Below are 23,377 nucleotides of genomic sequence, written 5' to 3' on the forward strand. Positions count from 1 at the left end.
TGATAATCAGCATCCTCCTACTTTAGCTGCGATCCCTTATTGTCTGAATACTTTTACTGCAGAGACCTTCTACTTAGGGTCTGTTTGGTTCAGCTGTTGCAGTTGTTGTTAGCTGTTTAATTACTATTGTTTGGTAAAATTATATTGAACTGTTGTTGTTCGGATTTAAAATGTCTAAAATAGACATGTTTTAAATTAATCAACGATGAAATTATAAAAGAAAAAATGTGAAAAAATGCACATAACGTTTACAACTAGAAATAATTTTACTCTTAATGTCTAAAATGGTACAATTTTACCCATAACGCTGCTAAAAGCAATTTTACCTATAACATTGGCAAGTTGGGTCGAGTTCATATATTATTAGAAAACATAAATATTTTATTTCTTATTATACACCAATTGCACATACTAGTGGTTCTAAAAAAAGAGATTTCATATTTTTGTGATTTAATAATAAAATTGAAAATTAATATTTATCAATTCGATGAAATATTGGAAATTTTCCTGTCCAACTCGTACAAAAGACTATATTTTTTTTATTTTCTTAAAAAAATTCACGTCTAATCATATGTTTGTGATATGTTACTAACGATGATAAAATCGTGCGCATATGAAGTGTAGATGACAATATTCATGACCAAGAAGACAGTTTGATAAATTATTTTTCAAATTGACCCAACTTGTCAATGTTATGGGTAAAATTGGTTTTGGCTGCCAAAATTAGGGGTATAATTGCACCATTTTAGACGTTAAGAGTAAAATTGCTCCTAGCTATAAATGTTGGGGCTATTTTTGCACCTTATCCTATTATAAAATAAAAATTGTGTTACAAAAATTAATAAAAATAATCTATATAAAAAATAAAAAATTTATTGAACGCAACAAAACCTTGTTTTTTCGGTAATTATGTTGTAGAAGTATAAATAATGTTAAATAATAAACATATTTTGTGGGAATAAGAAGGATAATTCTGTCAATAACAACAAACTACAAACAACTGTTTATGAAAAGCTCTAAATAGGAGCTTTTCGTGAAACGCTCCAAAACGTTGCAGTTTTCAGAGAAAATGCTAAACGCATTGGTTATATAAACCTAACCAAACGCTATATTTCATGCGGTTTGGAGTGAAACGCTAAACGCTCATCCGAAAAGCTGAAACAAACACCCTCTTAGACTCTTTGACATATATGAGATTATCGAAGGGATATATGTTGAAACACCTTTCCACATGATTTTGATTTGACAAAATTATTTAAGAAGAATTAAATCTCAATGATAAAAATATTCCCACACATTAAATTTAAATGTTTTGATTTATTTTGTACTAATGTGTTTGTTCAATGTTGAGTAATTTGATTTATAAGATTAAAGACATTAAAAGTGCAAGGCCCAAAAGCCCACAAGAGAAAGTCAAGCCCAAGTCAACGTCTGAAAGCCACACGGCCCAAATAGATCGAAACGCAAGCCCAGCCAAGAGAAGGATCGAGAAGCCTTTATGTAAAAGCTTCAAGACGAAGCTGCTGAGTTGTGCGACAAGAAAGTCAGGTCAGCGGCTGACCTGGACAAACTTGGAGATAAAGTATTTCTACTTTGGGTAAAGTTCAGAAGACGCAGGAAGCTGTCTGGAAGACTTTGCCAAAAATGTAGAGATACTCTGACCAGCCTGACTAAAAGCATCTGAGCACTGCCGAAGACAGAAGATACAAGAATTTCATTGGCCGAGGACGTTGAGCACTGACTGAGTGAAAGCGACAGGAAGCCGTTTCCCTCCAACGGTTATTTCGAAATTTGAAATGACCGGTGCCTCAAGTGTCACTATAAATAGGCCATTCAAACGCTTCATTCGATGCAGATCTTCAATCAAGTCGAAACGCTGACCAAATTGTTATTCGAAGTTCTGTGTTAGAAAAGCAAAGCAAATCTTACACTAATTCATATTCTTGTGTAAAAGTCTAGAGTGATTGATTTCGTCTAAAGTGTTCTTAGCTTTTGTTTAGAACAAAACACTTATCATTTCTAGAAGTATAGAAAGGAGAAGCTGAGTACTCGGTTATAGTACTCAGCGGTAGAAAATAGGATTGAGTAGAGGAATAGAGGAAGGCACTCTTGTATACTCAGTTGCTATTGTAAAAGGTTTGTGCTCTACCTTTAAAGAGCTCAGTAGAGGATTCTGAAAAGCTCGGAAGGAATTTCGGGGACTGGACGTAGGCGGAGAGTGTTGGGTTTAGTGTCCTATAGACAATTGTTCCAGGATATAAACCTAATGTAAATGAATTGTTCTTTATGTCATTTGTTTTAATAAGATATGGTTTCATAACTGTATAAATGCAACCTCCTTTAAAGAACTAAATAAGTCTAATAAAAGGAAATCTCTAAGTTTATTTAAAGTGATTATAAAGTGTTCATACAAGCATGAAGTGAGACGAAACATTATAATAAACTAATAAACTGAAAACCACCCCAAGTCAAGTGATATATTTTGAATAGGGATTGACATAACACTGTTGAGACTTGCATGTAACAATGTTTTCTGTCGAGACAGAGAGCTGATCTCACAAGCTTCAGATATGCAGATATTTGGACAGTTACATGGATCCAATGAAAGGGGTTCATTAGGATTGGGGACCCGACTTGAGATAACAGGATTGGTAGATTTATCCTTGTCACATGTTCATCTCATTAGTATTAATAGGTATAAGTAATCCTAAGACTCAAAGGATTAATTAGTGATTCTGGATTATGGAATGTGATGCTTTGATCCTGTTGTAACACGATCCATAACAGGGATGACTCTGGGGTGTGTACGGCAGACGTTGGGTATCACAGGAAGTAATTGCAGGATAGTTATACATTGGATTGAGCATTTGTCACTCCTGATAAATGGGAAATACGTCCAAGGATCGCTTATGGAAGACTTAACTCTAAATCCTTGCAAGGTGATAGCTTAAGACTTGAAATGCAGATTTCACTTAACCTATCTAATTGGAGTTAACTCGGCCTGTACAAGTAAAACGAACGTCTCGCTATATGTGACTTGACATAACCCATAGTCATAAGATTCTGTTCAAGGGTGTAGTTGACAAAGGATCGAATTATATTGTAACTAATACGGAAAGGTCAACGACAGAATCAACCTGTCTTCTTATAGCTCTGGGGAATGTTTCGGATCTGCCAATCACAGTTCGCGTACTCATTCCGTTATACAAAGATTAAATATAATTCTGAGAAAATTAATTTAATAGTTGTATACGGCTAGAAGCAATAAGAACCTAATGGGTCACACATAAGACTTGGAACCCAAAAGAGAAACAAATGTTAATTAATTGACGGAAACCCAACTGAGTCTACTAAGGCCCAGTAGTATAGGGGGCGAATTTGTGTATTAAATACACAAAAGAATTGATTTAATTCAAACAATTATAATTAGATTATGATTATGAATTAAATTAATTATAGGATAAATAAGTTAGGAGGTTTAATGAGATTAAATTGCTTCTATTATTATCCTATCAATAAGTTATTATTATCTTTATATTTAATATAATTATAGATAATAACAATAAGAATTTTATTCCGAATTAAATTCTTATTCAGTAACCTAATTCTATCTAACTAGGGTTTATATGGAAGATGCTATATATACCCCCTTAACTGTGAATTTCAGCCAGCCCTAGCTATCTTGGAGAGAGTGAATTTCGACCCCTACTGTAGTGGTTCATCGTTCACCGTTTGCTTCCGATCAACTGATTTTCATCTCTTTCTTTTACTCCTTGATCTTGTGTTGATTTATTAGAGGCAATCTGCTTTGGTTGCTATTATATGGTTGAGTTCTAATCTTTGTTTGAATTGTGTTTTTGTTTTATGCTCGTGAACTCGGAGTAAGAGTTGAGGGCACTTCGATTGCAACAGTAGATAGAACTTCAAAAGGTATTTCCTTCTATCCCTCTTTATATGAAATAACGGTTAACGGATCTTGGTTAAAAGAAATAGGTTAAAATTTTTATATTTCCGCTGCCAAACGTTTGCCTATTTTCCTTCAGAGAGGCCGAACCAGGTGTTGGAATTTAGTGTCCTAAATACAATTGTTTTGGATATTAATATTAATGAATAAATTGTTTATTTGGTCATTTGTTTAATAAGATATATAGCATTAATATGTAACTATATATAAAGGCACAAATCTTTCGCAAAGGAAGTAATCCTAAGTCTATTCAAGTAGTTATAAAGTGTTCATACAAGCATGAAGTGAGACTATACTTTATAATAGACTGATAGACTTAAAGTAAACCCAAGTCAAGTAATATGTTATAGGGATTGGCATATTGCTGTTGAGAATTGCATGTAACAGTGTTTTCTGTCGAGACAGAAAGCTGATCTCACAAGCTTTAGATATTCTGATATCTAGACAGTTACATGGATCTGATGAAGGAGTTCATTAGGATTGGGACCCGACTTGAGATAACAAAATGGAATGATTTATCTAATGTGTCAACTGTTCATCTCATCGGTATTAGTAGGTATAACTAATCCTCAGACTCAAACATTCATTAATTAGTAATTCTGGATTGCGGAGTCTGATACTTTGATTCTGTGCGAGCACGATCCTATAGGTGAGAGCCTAGGGTGTGTGAGAGCAGGGTTGGGTATCACGCGAAGTAATTACAGAATGGTTAATGTCAGATTGAGCATTCGTCACTCCCGATAAATGGGAGATATATCCAAAAGGCCGCTTGTGGTGAATTGACTGAAATCCTTGCAAGGTGATACAATTAAGAGTAGAAATAAACATTTCACTTAACTTATCTTTCAGAGTGAATTTGTTAAGCCCAAAATATACCTAAAATATCATCAATAATTACATCAATATTGCTACGAATTTATAATATTTATAACCATTTAGAAAGCTTTTACTCTCAAATATGTTTCTTTCATGCAAGGTACATAAATATTTGGTAAAATCCAAATAGGAGTAAAAAGAGCTCAAAAATAGAAGAATAGCCCTACAAAAGGAGTCGAAGATGACGAAAATTAATAACGCCAAGTCGAGGACACGAACGAGAGCGAAGAAGTGAAAAATGCTCCGTGCCGCGACCGCGGCCCCCGCTATTCACGGTCGCGACACGCGTCCCTCGGCCTCTCCTTCCCTTCGTCCGAAGTACAATTGATGCTCCCCCATTCTCGGTAGAGAATTTAATATTCTCGGTACGAGCAGGAGATTTTAGAAGCCTAGTTACACACTTTCGTTTTCGACAAAACGCGATCATTCGGGTGGATAAAGACGTCCTTTCGCAGCGGACACGATCCTTCACAACGGACACGACACTTCAATCAAGACTCTTCAACATCTATAAATAAAGAGTTGATGGAGAGTTGAAGATATAATGATATATGTGTAGAAGAAAGAGATTAGTGTAGAATTTATGCAGAAATTCTGAATCAAGTGATTCAGAAGTTAGATTTCGATTCTGTTCAAAAGCAATATGATGTACACACATTGTTTACTAAATAATAACAAATTCAGTAGCGTTTAGACATTGTTCCAGTTTAGTTTACATTTTGGTAGTGGACCGACCCAGTCTCTATTACGAAGATTCAGCGAGAAGATTGAGTAGAGGATTCGCCCTTGAGCCTGACAAACTCTAACGAAACCCAAGGAAAGGATTGACAACCCGTTCACTTGCACGCCGTCGAAGAATTCAATGCTCCATGTTCTCTGTAAACTTGTATCAATTTATATTTCATCTAATAAAGTCCGTTCTATTCGATAGATTTTTATGCAGCACTTATGGTAACCAATCCACTAAAGTGACTGCTGGTGTTTTCATTAAAACGTATTTAATCCAAAATCTTTACAAGGAAACTTTGTTGAACACTTAGGCAAATTATTATCTCGAAAGAGTTTTAATTTGATTAAGGGCAATTTATCCCAAAAGGGTTTTGTCGCGTTCAAAGCCAATTAATTAGAGGTTCCGTCATTTATTTCATCTTTATAATTCGTACAAAGTTTAAAGTTGTTTTCTTTGCTTAATGCAAACAAATATACTTGTTTACTTTTCTAAAGTACTAAAACGTTCCTATTTTGCAAATTCATTCTTAAATCAGATATTTTCTAACATCTTCATATTCTAATCTAATTCTTATTCTAGCAATTTCAAAACCAAAACCGATTAAACGATTTTTCCATATTATAAACCTTAAAGTAATTTTAACCGATTGTAAATAAGTTTTGTTAAAAAAACGTTCCCTGTGGGATCGATATCTTTTATTACTACAAGCGTATACCGTGCACTTGCGGAAATCGCTCAACAAGTTTTTGGCGCCGTTGCCGGGGAACGCCAAAATTTTTGACAAAATTTTAAATTTTTCGTGTTTTAGTACGAATCTAGGTTTATTCATACTTATTCAAACTTTCACATTTTATTTATTTTTAATTATTAACATATTTATTTTTCAAAATTCTGTTTTGTAGGTAGTTTCTGTTCGTGCGAAATTTCAAGTTCATGCGCAGTTCTCGAAGTTTGGGCACGTCACCAGATCCTATTGACCCAGAAATTGAAAGAACTCTTAAAAAGAACAAGAAAGAAAAGAAAAAGAAAAACCAAACCCCAATAAAAACTAAAATTACTGAGCCAGAAGTTATGGCCACACTTATGGATTACGCTAGGCCAGGAGTGGCCGGTGTAACAAACAGTATAGTTAGACCCCAAATTAATGCACATCATTTTGAAATTAAGCATGCGTTGCTTAATATGTTGCAAAATAATGTAACGTTTTACGGGTTACCTAACGAAAATCCTAATACCCATTTGACAAATTTCTTAGAAATTTGTGACACTTTTAAAATTACTGATGTAACTGCAGAAGCAATCAAACTTCGCCTTTTTCCTTTTACCTTGAAGGATCGAGCCAAAGAATGGTTAACTTCTATGCCAGCCGCATCAATTGAGACTTGGGAGCAATTAGCCCAAGCATTTTTATCAAAAAATTTCCCTTTAGCAAAAACCGCAAGAGTCATTAAAGAGTTAACATCTTTTTCTCAAAATGATAGTGAAACTCTTTATGAGGCTTGGGAACGTTTTAAAGAACTTCAACGTTTATGCCCACACCACCAATTGCCCGCTGAACTTTTAATGCAAACATTTTATAATGGACTAAATCCTACAACTAGAGGTTCATTGGACGCTATGTCTGGAGGGTTATTCATGAAGAAAACATCTGCCCAAGCAAGAGAACTTTTGGAGAAAATGGCAATCAACAGCAGTATGTGGCCCGCGGAACGTGGACACATACCAGTAGCAAAACCATCATCCTCAACTACATCATCAGTTAAAGGTATAGTGAATCTTGATCCAGTAGCGATGTTACAAGCCCAATTTTCTGCCTTGTCGCACAAAATTGATAGGATTATGGCACCGTGTGATCCTAATGGTCAACCAATCCAAACAGATGTGGATTACGAAGGTATGAGTGAAATTGAACAGGTAAATTTTGTCCAAGGGCAAAACCAAAATAATAACCCTTATTCCAACACATATAATCCTGGATGGAGAAATCATCCTAACTTTAACTGGAGAGACAATAATAATGTCAATGCTAATCAAAATCGTACTACTAATTATCAAAATCAATCAAGAGATTCGATTAGCACTTTATCTTCTAAAATCGACAAATTCATTGATGCTATGAGCGGAAAAATAAGTAATCACGACGATGGTTTTAAACGGATCGAGAATAAATTCGATCAGCTTATTAAAAACCAATCATCTAGCATCCATAATTTGGAGATTCAAATTGGACAACTCGCTAAATCAATTCCATCCCGCAAAGAGGGAAGTCTTCCAAGTCATACGGAAGAAAATCCGAAAGAGCATGTTAAGGCTATCACTCTTCGTTCAGGGAAAAACTACTTAGGCCCGGAAATGCCCGGAAATTCGACTTTACCTGGAACTGATTTACCAAAGTCCAAAGAAGATACATTAAAACAAAAAGATGCACCGATTGACTCTAGTACAAAAACTTTTGTACCCAAACCACCTTTTCCACACAAAGTCCGCAACAAGGACTATGACAAACAACTTTTAACATTTTTAGACAAACTTAAAAATTTGCATATTAATTTGACGTTTATGGATGCAATTACGTAAATTCCCAATTATGGTAAATTCCTCAAAGATTTAATTTCAAAGAAAATCAGTTGGGAAGGAATTTCATCCATTTCGCTAACTGAAGATTGCAGTTCGATTGTGTCAAGCAATTTGCCCACAAAACTCAAAGATCCCGGATGTTTTACCATTCCATGTAAATTGGGAGATATTGAATTTTTCAGTTGTCTCTGTGATTTAGGAGCAAGTATTAACTTGATGCCATTATCTATTTTTAATAAGTTAGGCTTAGAAGAAGACATCAAACGTACCAATATGGTTTTGCAATTAGCGGATCAAACCACTAAAAGACCATACGGTATAATTGAGGATGTTTTAGTTAAAGTTGACAAATTTATTTTTCCTACCGATTTCGTTATTTTAGATTTTGCATATGATGTAAATTGTCCGCTAATCTTTAGTAGACCGTTCATGAACACGGGATGTGCTCTAGTTGATGTGTCGGAAGGGAAAGTAGTTTTACGAATAGGAGATGATAAGATTGAGTTTGATATGAACCAAACGATGAAATATCCTATGGAAGATTTCGCTTGTATGAAACTTGATTTAATTAAAGAATGTGTAAATGACATTGTTCAAAAAGAAGAAATAATAGAAACTATAATGAGTGAGGCACTAGAAGATAAGGACCCAGAACCTTTGATTCGAGAAGATGGACCAGTTCCGCCTTCAATTGTAGTTCCACCTAAATTAGAACTTAAAGAATTACCAAGTCATTTGAGGTGCGCTTTCTTAGGCGAAGGCGATTCTCTACCTATTATTATCTCTAACAAATTAACACAAATCCAAGAAGAGAAATTGAAAGAAGTTGTTAGAAATAGGATAGGAAGTATGGGTTGGCAAATTTCAGACTTAAAAAGTATTAATCTAAGTATTGTGATGCATAGAATTCATTTAGAAGAAGATAAGCCACCTAAAGTGGATAGACAAAGACGCCTAAATCCGAACATGAAGGAAGTAGTAAAAAATGAGATTACTAAACTTCTGGACAATGGAATCATCTACCCTATCTCGGATAGTGAATGGGTTAGTCCAATCCATTGTGTACCTAAAAAGGGAGGCATAACAGTTGTAAGGAATGAAGAAGGTGAATTAATACCTACGCGAACCACCACTGGTTGGAGGGTTTGTATAGATTATAGAAATTTAAATAAAGCAACTAGGAAAGATCATTTTCCTCTTCCTTTCATTGATCAAATGATCGAAAGGATAGCTGGTCATGCTTTCTACTGTTTTCTTGATGGTTACTCCGGATTCTTTCAAATATACATTTACCCGGATGACCAAGATAAAACAACCTTCACATGTCCTTACGGAACATTTGCATATAGAAGAATGCCCTTTGGTCTATGTAACGCACCTGCAACATTTCAACGTTGTATGACTGCGATTTTTAATGATTTCATTGAAAATATCATGGAAGTTTTTATGGACGATTTTTCAGTTTATGGAGATTCTTTTGATTCGTGCCTAGAAAATTTGGATAAAGTTTTGTCTAGGTATGAAGAAACAAATTTGGTATTAAACTGGGAAAAATGTCATTTCATGGTTAACGAAGGAATTGTTTTAGGTCACAAAATATCTGAAAAAGGATTAGAAGTAGATAGAGCAAAAACCTCAGTAATAGAGAAATTACCCCCTCCAATTACTGTTAAGGGAGTAAGATCATTCTTAGGACATGCTGGTTTTTACAGAAGATTTATTAAAAAAATTTCTGTAATTTCCAAACCACTTACTAATTTACTCATGAAAGATTCCAAACCACTTCTTAATTTTTATCCATTTGATCCATTATCTATACTTAGCATATTTCATATGGGTAGTTTCTAATTATTCTTACTCGAATTAAGATAAAAAGGATTCACTTGAAGTAATATGGTTTTCTATTTTTCCACACGTATATCTACATTTAATTTTATTTATAACTCAATTTCTTTTTAATGCATTAGGTTTTCATTTAATCAATTCAATTCATGTATTAAATATGTATTACCATGCACTTATTATGCATTTAATATGGTTCTCTTAACTTATATGCATAAATGAACATTTAAGTTTCATTAATTACTCATAAACCAATTTATTATACTTTAATTCAATTTATTAAGTTTAAACCTTTGGTTTTTCTTGGAATTAATGACATTTATTTAAGTTTTAAGTGCAGGAACACTTAATATTAAGTTCAGGAACCATTTCCTCAACAAAATTGCACAAACCATGTCAAAAGGCACCAACATAGGCCATTTTTACCAATTCTCTACCGAGAATTCATTAATTCTCGGTATGAGCAGCAACTTCAGCAAAATTTCAGGACGAAAATTGCCTGAAAATCGCGTGCCGCGGCCGCGGCTTTGCCATTCGCGGTCGCGACACGCGTATAATTTGCCCTTTTCAATCCGATTTTGACACCAAATTTTGCCTATTCCTATTCCTATTCTATCTATTCACCTACCTATACAACCCTATATAAACCTACCTCTTACACAAACCTCACATCACCTCTATTTTTACCCAATCTCTTACTCCAAACTCTTCCCCAAAAATCTACTTTTCCTCTTCCCAATTTATTCACTCCAATTTCTATCCTCTTTTCTATATTTCAATCACTTCCAATTCAAAACCCCCAAACTCATCTTCAAGCTTTACTTTCTCTCTCAATTTCTTTTTCTTCTTCTTCTTCTTCTCAAACCCTAAACACACAAAACACCATCACCATGGTTAGGACTAAGCGTGTTGGTAACAAGCCCGCCGTTACGGAAGCTAATCGCCTTCGGGTTCAATGTGGAGCTTATTTCGACATCTTTTCGGAGGAGGAAGCCGCTCGTTTCAAACATTTTTCTCAAGCCGACCGCCAATTTGTTGATATGCACTTCTTAGACTTCCATTCGGTAAGAGCATTAAATTTCTCTACTCGAATTGATGCCTTTATTGAAGCTTTGGGTTGGCAAGAATTCGTTAATATGCGTTTTCCGCGTATTAATGAATATGTAGTGGAATTTTTGGTCCCTTTGACCATGAACAAGAAGAAAACTTCAATCTCTTTTAGGAATAATGGTATCCCTTACACCATTGACTATGAAGCAATGGGAAATATGTTTGGTTTCCCTACTTCTGATTTTTATGATAAGCCTAAAGATTTTGATAATGATGCGGTTTGGCAAACTCTTTCGGACCAAGACTATTTTAATTCTAAGAACACTTCAAGCAAGTTGATTAAGGACAATTGTGTGTTCTTCTTTCACAAATTTTTGAGTTTCTCCTTGTTTGGGCGTGTTGAGAGTTCAAAGGTTCAGGTTCGGGATTTGTATGTTTTGGATAGTTTGCTTAAAGGTTTGAGGATTGATAGCATTGGCATCATGTTCGATAATTTGTTCCGTGCTTCGAGGGCTAGTACCATTCAAATCCCTCTTTGTAATTTTATCACCGCTCTTGTGTTGGGAGCACGGGGGGAATTGGCCGATTATGACATGACCACCTACCGTGGGTATGTTCCGCTTTTGGACATCTCGGCCCTTGAGCGAGCTCATTTATTGCTTCCACAAGGACCTCCCGTCTTTATTTCCTATGCTACCCGAATTGCCCATCTTCGTGGCACTATGGGTGGTGGCGCTTCAAGTTCTCAATTTGTAGGTACCGAAGGCGGCGGAGAGGCGGAAGGCGAGGAGGATGAACCACCGGCTCAAGCACAACCCCAAGCACCTCAAGCGGAGGATGATCCGGTAGATTTGCGGAGGATTTTGAACCAAATCAATTCCAACAATCGTCAAATGAATTTAAGAATTGATGATTTGGTTGAAAACAATATGGTGATGAATGACAACCTCAACCTTTTGAGGCGTGAACATCGATCGACTCGGCCTCGGATGCTTTCTTTTTTTCCGACGCCGCAATGTGGAGACGTCACCTACACCTCCCGATTCCCCACCTCAAGCTTAGGTTGTTTTCTTTAATTTTATTATCTTGTTATAATTTGGTACAATTTTCATTTTCATATGTTTGGTACAATATTCAATTTTCAATTTTATGTTGAATGTTTCATTTGCACCATTCCTATCTTTATTTCGTATGCTTAATTTTTGTGCTTATTATTCTTGATATCTCGCTTTTGCACCAATGAGGACATGGTCCAATTTAAGTGTGGGAGGAGATGTACATCATTTTCATTTTTTTTAGCACAAATAACAAATGCAACGAATCATTTATAACAAATGCAACGTATTTTGCAACATAAACTTGTTTAAAACGCTATTTTTATTAACTTTACATTTTCATATATTTTTTTTGAAAAAAATTAATTAATCATAAGTTAATATGATTATTTTTAGGTTATCATTATCGTTAGAAATTATATTTCTATACGGGTAATATTTTTCAAATTTTTCACAAATCTCCGATACGATTTTAAGTAAAAATTGTCTCGAGTGAATGTATTTAATTAAAAACTTCTTTATTTCAACCTCTATTTTATATCATGAAATCATGATACAATAAATCTTATTTTAAATTTTTCAATTAGGTTTATAGGCATTAAATTGAACTAACAATTTTAGCTCGGTTTGATTTCGTCTTACATTAACACCAATTGAAGTTTTTAAGGAAACTTTAGCCATAATACATGTTGAATTTTAAGTCAATATAGGATGAATGTGCTATCTTTTTTTTTTCAAATTTAAAATTTAAATTTCTTATTAATTAATCAATTAGTTGAATTCTTAACTTTTGGCCACGATTGAGACCAACCTTATCACAATCGAGGTATGAAAGGGAAGAATAATTAAGTACCGTTTACTTTTGGCCACGGTTGCGACCACCCTTATCACAATCAAGGTATGGAAGGAACGTTTAAAAATAATAATTATAAGTGTGTATAAGTTTAAAGTAACGATTGCGTCCACCCATGGCATGGTCGGTACCTCTTAAGCAAACACAAAGCAATAAAATACGTATAAAGTTACGATCAAGACCACCCTTATCTCGGGCGTAACTAAGCAATAATTAACCCAAGTACTTATTTAAATATTTAATATATTTCATATATTAGTTTAGGTTTGGGAAAAGAAATTTTGTGCTTTGAAATGCCTTGAGACGAAAGACTCAATAACATGCGTGCTTATTTCGTCCCGAATGCTTCAATTCAAAATTGAAAATACAAGACGAATGATATATCATATTTATACTAAGTTAGTTTGATATTTTGCGTATAAATTTGCCATGCGAAGTTAGTCTTTTCGGCTTAACTAATTTAAAAGGTAAAACAGAGATATATGTTTTATTTTCATAAAGAGATTAGTTAGAGAATAAGTTCAGTGAAATTTTGCTCGGGACTAGCAAAAGATTAAGTGTGGGGATTTGTTAAGCCCAAAATATACCTAAAATATCATCAATAATTACATCAATATTGCTACGAATTTATGATATTTATAACCATTTAGAAAGCTTTTACTCTCAAATATGTTTCTTTCATGCAAGGTACATAAATATTTGGTAAAATCCAAATAGGAGTAAAAAGAGCTCAAAAATAGAAGAAAAGCCCTACAAAAGGAGTCGAAGATGACGAAAATTAATAACGCCAAGTCGAGGACACGAACGAGAGAGAAGAAGTGAAAAATGCTCCGTGCCGCGACCGCGGCCCCCGCTATTCACGATCGCGACACGCGTCCCTCAGCCTCTCCTTCCCTTCATCCGAAGTACAATTGATGCTCCCCCATTCTCGGTAGAGAATTTAATATTCTCGGTACGAGCAGGAGATTTTAGAAGCCTAGTTACACACTTTCGTTTTCAACAAAACGCGATCGTTCGGGTGGATAAAGACGTCCTTTCGCAGCGGACACGATCCTTCACAACGGACACGACACTTCAATCAAGACTCTTCAACATCTATAAATAAAGAGTTGATGGAGAGTTGAAGATATAATGATATATGTGTAGAAGAAAGAGATTAGTGTAGAATTTATGCAGAAATTCCGAATCAAGTGATTCAGAAGTTAGATTTCGATTATGTTCAAAAGCAATATGATGTACACACATTGTTTACTAAATAATAACAAATTCAGTAGCGTTTAGACATTGTTCCAGTTTAGTTTACATTTTGGTAGTGGACCGACCCAGTCTCTATTACGAAGATTCAGCGAGAAGATTGAGTAGAGGATTCGCCCCTGAGCCTGACAAACTCTAACGAAACCCAAGGAAAGGATTGACAACCCGTTCACTTGCATGCCGTCGAAGAATTCAATGCTCCATGTTCTCTGTAAACTTGTATCAATTTATATTTCATCTAATAAAGTCTGTTCTATTCGATAGATTTTTATGCAGCACTTATGGTAACCAATCCACTAAAGTGACTGTTGGTGTTTTCATTAAAACGTATTTAATCCAAAATCTTTACAAGGAAACTTTGTTGAACACTTAGGCAAATTATTATCTCGAAAGAGTTTTAATTTGATTAAGGGCAATTTATCCCGAAAGGGTTTTTTCGCGTTCAAAGCCAATTAATTAGAGGTTCCGTCATTTATTTCATCTTTATAATTCGTACAAAGTTTAAAGTTGTTTTCTTTGCTTAATGCAAACAAATATAATTGTTTACTTTTCTAAAGTACTAAAACGTTCCTGTTTTGCAAATTCATTCTTAAATCATATATTTTCTAACATCTTCATATTCTAATCTAATTCTTATTCTAGCAATTTCAAAACCAAAACCGATTAAACGATTTTTCCATATTATAAACCTTAAAGTAATTTTAACCGATTGTAAATAAGTTTTGTTAAAAAACGTTCCCTGTGGGATCGATATCTTTTATTACTACAAGCGTATACCGTGCACTTGCGGAAATCGCTCAACAGAATTCACCCTGTACAAGTAAAACCGGACTCTTTGTTATATGTAACCTTGACACGTTCCATGGTTATAAGGAATTGACCGAAAGGATATAGTTGATGAAGGATCGTATTATACTGTACCTAATACAGAAAGGTTAATGTCAGTCATCAACCTGACTTCTTAATTGCTCTGGGGGAATATCATAGGTTCTGCTAGTAACAGCTCTCGACGGTATTCCGTTATATATATGTTGGAATTAATCGTGATGAATAATTTCAAATGATATATACGGCTAGTGGCAATAAAGAACCTAATGGGTCGCATATGGGACTTGGAATCGGAGGACGAAAATGTAATTAGTGGGACATATATATATGGGCCGAAATTTACATTAATTTAGGGATAAATTAATTTGATTAATAATTATAATTTGATTATGGTTATCAATTAAATTAAAAGATTATTTGATAATATTAATTAGAAGTTTTATGTGATTGAAACTCTATTTAATTATCCCTAACATTAATTAATTATTAATTTGATTAATAATAATTATCTATATATAATTAGTTATTATTTAGATAATAGTAAAGTGTTTATTTAATTATCTAATTAGGAATCCTATTCCGTATAAGATTCCAATTATTTAATTACCTAACACAACTGGGATTAGGGTTAAGAAAAGTCTATAAATAGACTTCCCTAACCCCAAATATCGACACACACACAAATAGGAGAGGAGGAATCGTTCCGTCTTTCGTCTCGGCTAATTTACTTTATTTCTTACTCCCTCTTTGATCTCGTATCGATTTCTGTTAGAGGCAATCATTGCGATTGCTATTCATTGAAGGTCGATCACTGATTATCTTTTGGTTTTGTGTTGAATCAAACGTTCGTGGTTCACGAGTTGATAATAGCAAGTTGTGGGCACTTCGTTTGCAACGGTAGATAGTTCATCAATAAAGGTATTACTATCTATCCCTCTTTATATGAAATAACAATTAACAGATCTTGGAAAAGGGAAATAGATAAAATAGACAAAATTTTATTATTCCGCTATGCCTAGGCTTGTCTATTTTCCTACATTGATATCAGAGCCTATGTTAATCTGTTATTTCATATATCTAAATAAAAGAGTTTTTCAATCAGATTGAATAGATTTATTGTTAGGTTAAATTAATTAATCGATTAGTTCAATTAACCTAATGATAAATAAGTTTTGATTACTTGTTAATTAAAACTGATTATGCATAGTTCCTGATTATTTCGGTTGATAATCGTTTAAACTTAACTTGAAGGTTTTATGGTTAGATAATTAAAACTTTTGTTTTACTAAATCTAAAAGATAAAACTGATTTCTGATATTCTGAAAATTATTTTGAAATTGTTTTTAAAACAGTTATATATATATATATATATTAATATGTATTTATTTTAAAAAAAATAAATAAATAAATACGAACAGCTGTTCGGGGTCGCTGCCGCGAGGCGACAACCCCGAGTGGCTGTCGCAAGGCGGTTGCTGCTTTGCGCAGCAACCGACAGCAGAGATGCCGCTGCCGTTAAGGCAGCGGCTCCCTATGATTTGCTGCTGCCGCGAGGCAGCAGCTGTCGCAACGGGGTGGGCCGATTAAAATCGGCCCGACCCAAACGGATACCGTTTTAAAATCGTTTTAAAACAGGCCCGGGTTTTTGATTATATATATATATATGTATACGTTTCAGAATATTAAAAGTTTTGTTTTGATTATCAAAATCAATTTATTTAAAAGTTTGTTTTACCTAAATATTTGATATGAGTAATTCAAAGTATTAAATGAATTATTCGAATTAATTAGGATATGCATAATTAAAATTGGATGAAAATTAATTTAAGTTGTTAATTTGATTAACTTAAATATTACATAAATAGTTTGTGTAATCAACCAATTAAATTTAATTTAATTGAGTGTATGCATGTTTGGCATTATGGACATATTAGACCCTCTTTAATAGTTATTTAGTCTTTTGGTATTTAAATAGGACCTGCGTGTCCTGCCTTCTCTTACTCTCTATTGTATTTCTCTTCTCATCCAAATCCCTTTAAGTAAATTGAAGATATCTTTGAAATTGAATATTGTTGTAATTCAAGGCGCCAAGGAGAAGACGGAGGACCCAAAGAGAAATATGTAATAGTTAGTATTTCCCTAGGGTGACCCTTTATTCTGTTTCTGGCTCGACGGAGTAAACTTAGAGATATGTCCATAATTGTCAATGTTGAATGTATGAATGTCTGATGTATGCTAAAGCAAATCAAGACTAGGATAGATTATGAGACTTAAATAAATCCCTCACTAATCAAAAGTTAAGTAAATAAGCAAGTTATTAAAATCGGTTGCCCCTCCCTAATATTATAATTCAGCCGGCAGTACTGGGGGCCTTTGGGTTGTTGAGTAAACTCAAGCTCGGGGTCTTATGGTAACACCTGAATTATCGAAAAACTATTTTTCACGAATATGGGGTAATGCTTAAATTAGGATAGAATAATTGGATGAGTAAACTCATGTTGTTCTAACCTAATGGGAAATATGGTTGGGATAGATAAACGACACATATCAGTTACTAATGTGGTTAGTAACCCAACAACCTAGAAATCACGTGTTTTGATGTGATTGATTACATGAATCTACCTAATGAATGAAACTAGCTTGTTGAGTAAACTCAAGGTGAAATTTCAGGAGTTAGGATTCTAGCTCACTAAAGGAATTGTGAATATCCTTCGAATTAATATAGAGGGTTATTAATTTGGTAAAATAGTGGGAGCAATTTAAAAACATAAGAGGCCAACGTATTTAAATTGTAAGTGAATTAAACAAATGAATAACATCCGTCACTTTTCTCACTCTCAGGTTAATTTTACTCTATAAACAATCATGTCGAAAACCGATCTAAGAAATATCCTTACCGATAACAAGTTGAATGGTTCAAACTTCGCCGACTGGTTTCGTAACCTCAAAATTGTTTTGAAGTTCAAAAAGATAGGGTATGTACTCGATACATCGATACCCGCTCTTCCGGCTGATGATGCACCCATTGAAGAGATTGATGCCTATCAGAAGCATAAATCCGATGATGAACACGCTGGGTGCATCATACTTGCATCGATGACACCAGATCTGCAAAGGCAACATGAGGAAATGGATGCCTATTCTATTGTCATGCACTTAAAAGAGTTGTTCGGAAAACAGACTCGTTGTGAATGTTTTGAGATATCAAAACTGCTGTTTCGCTACAAGATGCAAGAGGGCACATCTGTTATGACACATTGTGTCAAGATGATTGGCTATATCACCAAACTTTCTAGTATTGGCTTCGCGATGGATCATGAACTAAGTGTCGACTTACTTCTTACATCCCTCCCAGAAAGTTATTCACAGTTCACCATGAACTACCAAATGAATGACTTAAAGACCTCTCTTGAAGAGCTCGCCAATATGCTCAAGACAGTTGAGACAAATGTGAAGAAAGATAAAGTGGTACCTGATAGGGGCGTTTCGTCCCTATCTTTTAGCGTGATTTACGGTTTAATTTTAGATGAAATAAATAAGTTTAATTGCAAAAATATAATGTTTTAATAAAATAACAAAATAAAAATAAATTCCGCACTTTCGATTAATTGTCTTTATTTTGAGTAAATTTAGAAAATAAAACGTCAAGCTAACTCGGCTCTCGAGAATTGTATTTCAGGTACGAGCAAGGAGCAAAAATCCACCGACATACGTGGGGCGTATCACCCTCCACGCAGGGCGTGGAACACATTGTCAGAAATAATTGCTAAATCCGCAGGCACCACGTGGAACTTACCCACTGCCACGCGGGGCGTCCTACCTTCCACGCGAGGCGTATGAGCAATGATAAGCAATAATGTCTCAATCATGAATGTCAGACTGCAAGATCTTCTAAGTCAACTGACAATACACGGGGCGTACAACCATACACGTGGGGCGTGTATGGGAAGTTCTTCAGTCTAGAAAACCAGAGACTTACATACGCGAGGTGTGCTTCAGACTACGCGTGGCGTAAAGGACTTAATTCAAGCAATAAAATCTTAGAAGCTCAACCACGCGAGGCGTACCCCAGTATATGCGGGGCGTGGTTGAGACAACAAGATCCGGATTTGGTCCACATGCAGGAGCTTTCTAACGGAATGGGCAAATACGCAGGGCGTCCTTCACCATACGCGGGACATGTCATGGGAAAACTGCAGAAATAATGTAGCTCCATACTTATACCTTGTGAATTTACAATTTTACCCCTAGCTTGATGTGTATAAATAAGAGTGACTAGCACTCATTTAGACAGCTTTTGACATACAACTCTTGTTATAGATTAAGCTCTTGCTACTTAGTTTTAGATTTTATTTTTACATATCAAAACTCTATCACCTTGAGAGCTTGTTCGTTGATTCCGGCATTCCATCAAAGTTCCGTTCCATCTCCGTTCACCAAGCTCGAAAGCTCCACCTCCAAGTCCTAAGAGACGGCCTTGAGTCCGGTTAGCTAGTTCCGAGGGTGGATTCTTCCCTTTTCACTTGCTAATTAGCTTGTACTCTTCCCATGTACTAGGCTTGGTTGTATTCCATATTTACATTCTCCATATTTATAATTTATGATTCATAATCTCTTTTTCTATATATGTGTTAATGTTTGGTACTTGTTTTGATATTCGTAATTGATTATTGTGTAGGGGAACGCGATTTCCGACGCCATTCGGGCTATCTTTAGGGATTCATATAGGTGTTGCCTTACCGGAAGTGACGCTCCGGAAACCATAGGAATTAACAAGCCACGGAACTTACGGGCCCTAATTTCTGATCCCAAGCATTAGACACGCCTTGACTAGGAACCACATAGTCTAAGTACTTCACGGGTCGGTCACACTACACGTAGTCGTCATTGTAAGAGTAAATCATTAACCGTATATATTGGGAGTCATTGTTTATCGTATTTATAACTTATCACCATCCATACCACTTCGTAGAGTTTTTGTTATGTGAATTTGTCTCACCCGTAGTTAGGAGTAGTTTGTAGTTGTTCCTCGAATCAACTCAAAGTATTCACCGCTTAGATAACGTATAAAACTGAGTCGTTTAATACTTGTAGTTATAAATCCCATGGATTCGATACCCGGTCTTAACCGGATTATTACTTGATACGACGGGGTACACTTGCCCCTAAGTAGTAGCGTCTAGTAGAGATAGAGCATTTAGGAAGATCACATCCAGAGTCGTAACGCACTTATCATAATATATATATTTCGTAAGCTCTACCTAGGCGTTGCGCACCCTATCAAGTTTTTGGCGCCGTTGCCGGGGATTTATAATTTCTTGCAATATTAGACAAAAACGTTTTATTGTTAGTCTAAGCATTATTTTTGTATAAATTGTTTATATATACTTTTTACTAACAACATTCTTTATTGTTTATAATTTGTTCCATTTATTTATTTTATGCACACCCGATCTCGGAGTGATACTCTCGTTCCTATTGATCTTGAAATTGAACGTACTCTTTGTAGGATTCGGAGAGAGAAAATGGCAAACCTCAACAATGATGCTAACCAACCCGAGGTCAACCAAAGGCCGCTGGTGCAACCCGTGAATAACAACCGCAATGGTGGAGGCAATGACATGCGCTCGATGGTGGAGATTCTTGCTCCGCATCGCCCTCAAAACCGCAACGGAATCGTTGCCCCCACCATTCCGGCCAACACATATGAAATCAAGACTAGCATGATCCAACTCATCCAACAACTTGGTCAATTCGGAGGGGAACCCCATGAAAACCCTAACGAACATCTCGATAAATTTCTTATGTGTGCCGAGACCTCTCGGTAAAACGGTGTACCGGTTGAGGCCGTCCGACTAAAGTTGTTTCCTTTCTCTTTGATAGGACAAGCGTTGGAGTGGTTGCAATCATTGGAGGCGGGTTCGATTACATCATGGGAGGAGCTTGAGAAGGAGTTCATTTCTTACTACTTCCCGCCTTCCAAAACGGTTAAGTTGAGGAACGACATCACTACCTTTCGGCAGCTCGAGTACGAAGCCCTTCATGCGGCTTGGGCGAGATTCCGAAAGTTGCTTCGAAGCTGCCCGCACCATGATATCCCCAAGCACGATTTGGTAAGTACCTTTTATCACAGATTAACGCCTACTAACCGTGCTACCGTGGATTCCGCAGCAGGTGGGGACCTGTTTAGGAAGTCGGCCAGTGAGGCATATGAGCTCATTCACGAGCTCGCAAGGAAAAGCGTATAGTGGCAAGAAGATCGGCTTGCCGGACCCTCGCGACATCAAACGTTCGCCGTGGAGAAAGAGGCTCCAAAAAGTTCCATGGCGGAAATGAATAAAAAACTTGACGCTTTGATAGCCCAGTTGAGCCTCAACAAAGTTGCACAGGTCCTGATGTGCAATCATTGTGGTGGAGATCATGACGGATTTAATTGCCAAGCCGGTAGCCCTTTCGCCGGCGACACCGAAAATGTAAGTTACATAGGAGGCAATCAAAGGTACAATCCTAACCCGAACTCTTACTCACACCACCACAATAATAATAACAGCGGATGGAGGCCTCGGTACCAACACCCTAACTTGTCGTATGGCAATAATAATAATGTATTGAGGCCCCCACCCGACTTTGATCAAGAATATCGGGAAAACGGGCTAGGACAATCACAAACCATGCCCGGTGGTCGGAACACTCAGCCTCCCGACAACGTGCATGGCCAGTCGGTAACGTCCTTATTAAAGGATATCTTAACCCGTCTTGCCGATAGTGAGGTGTTTTGCAGGGACCTTAGTCGCCAGGTAGCCACTTGAATCGTCAGCAACAGGAGAGGCCATTAGGAACCCTCCCGACAAACACCGAGCAAAACCCGCGGGGCAAAAATAGAGAGTCCGGACAGGCGATAACTCTCCTAAATAGTAGAAGTTCGGACCCGTCGAGTTCCAACTCAGACAGCCTGCAGTAAGCCGCCGCATGAGAAAGTCGAGCTACTCCGACTCTAAACGTAGCATCGGTTTGAATTTCTCAAACCCCTTGTTCATATGTATCATAACCATTTTCACCTTATTTTTATTTATTTTTATATTTCTCTCTTTTATGTTATTTTTAGTTTTCTCTTTTTAGTTATTTTTATTTTTTCCCATCTCATAAATCAAAAGAAAAACAAATCCCATTTTTAATCCAAAAAATAAGCCACGCGGAGCGTACACACCAGTACGCTCCGCGCAGCTGCGTGTCTGTCCCATTTCTGAAATAAAAGACGCGTTACGCGGGGCGCCCCTCCTACCATGCCCCGCGTAACCTTCGGCAGTTAGCTCTCTCTCGAATAAACGCCACGTGTTGGGACACGCGGGGCGCCCCATAGGGCACGCCCCGCGTATTCTAGGGGAGTTGCGAATTGCAACTCCCCATGGCAGCCTTTTCCTCTTCCACCTTTCCCATCACTCTCTCCTCTTCCCCAAAAGTCTCTCCCACTTATCCACTCCACCTCTTCTTCCCTCCAATCACCTTTCACCTTTTCAAATTCAAACTTCTTAAACTTCCCTCTTCATTATTTTTGTTTTAACCACCTTCATAATTACTCTTTAAAAAAAATAATAAAAACATTAAATAAGCAATCAAACCCATAAAAATTCAAAAAACTCCTTAAAACCGAAAATTGTTTTTTTCCACGCGGGGCGTACCCCTATGTACGCCCCGCATCCTCGCCTTTCTCCCACCAATTTATGGCCAGGAGGTGCAATACGCGAGGCGTGCGGTGAAGCACGCCCCGCGTGCCGTGCTGTTTTTGTGTCAAATAAAGATTAGGAGGTGGGATACGCGTGGCGTGGCCCCTTCACGCCTCGCGTACCCCTCTGGGAATCCGAGTTTTACTTGGATTCCCCACTCCTCCCCTATATATACTCCTCCCTTTTTCCTTCTTTTTCCCCACAACTCACTCTAACTTCCCACACTCTTCCTACACTCTCTCTCAATCCTTCATTACCACCATGGCAAGACGCAAGCATGTAGCCGACATGCGCCCCCCACGGTCCACTCGGGCCCGCTCCTCTCGTTCCCAACAACACCAATCACCACCACCCCTCGAACGAGAAGGAACATCGCCACTCACCCGATAATATCGGGCTCCTTTCCATCTCCTCACTGAGGAAGAGGCCCAATCCTACCAAACACTTTCTCCTGCTCATATCATGGAACTCCCGTACATCGAACGTAGCGTTCTTGATCGCTACGATGTTGGCAGTGCTTTCGAGGCTCGCCTCCGTACTCTCAATTGGCACGATCACTTTCGTGCCCGCCAACACGTTTACCCCTCATTGGTTTTGGAGTTCTACACCACCCTAGAATCTAAT

General features: G+C 36.6%; 1 non-coding gene across 1 annotated transcript; it reads right to left on the reverse strand.

The window, feature by feature from the left end:
• Positions 1–7,010: 7,010 nt before the first annotated feature.
• Positions 7,011–7,117, reverse strand: LOC136225029 (small nucleolar RNA R71). Its single transcript, XR_010686768.1, has one exon. It is a non-coding gene; the product is annotated as a small nucleolar RNA R71 (small nucleolar RNA).
• Between the last annotated feature and the right edge of the window lie 16,260 nt (positions 7,118–23,377).

The sequence above is a fragment of the Euphorbia lathyris genome, chromosome 3 (genome assembly GCF_963576675.1).
Source record: "Euphorbia lathyris chromosome 3, ddEupLath1.1, whole genome shotgun sequence".
Lineage (NCBI taxonomy): Eukaryota > Viridiplantae > Streptophyta > Magnoliopsida > Malpighiales > Euphorbiaceae > Euphorbia > Euphorbia lathyris.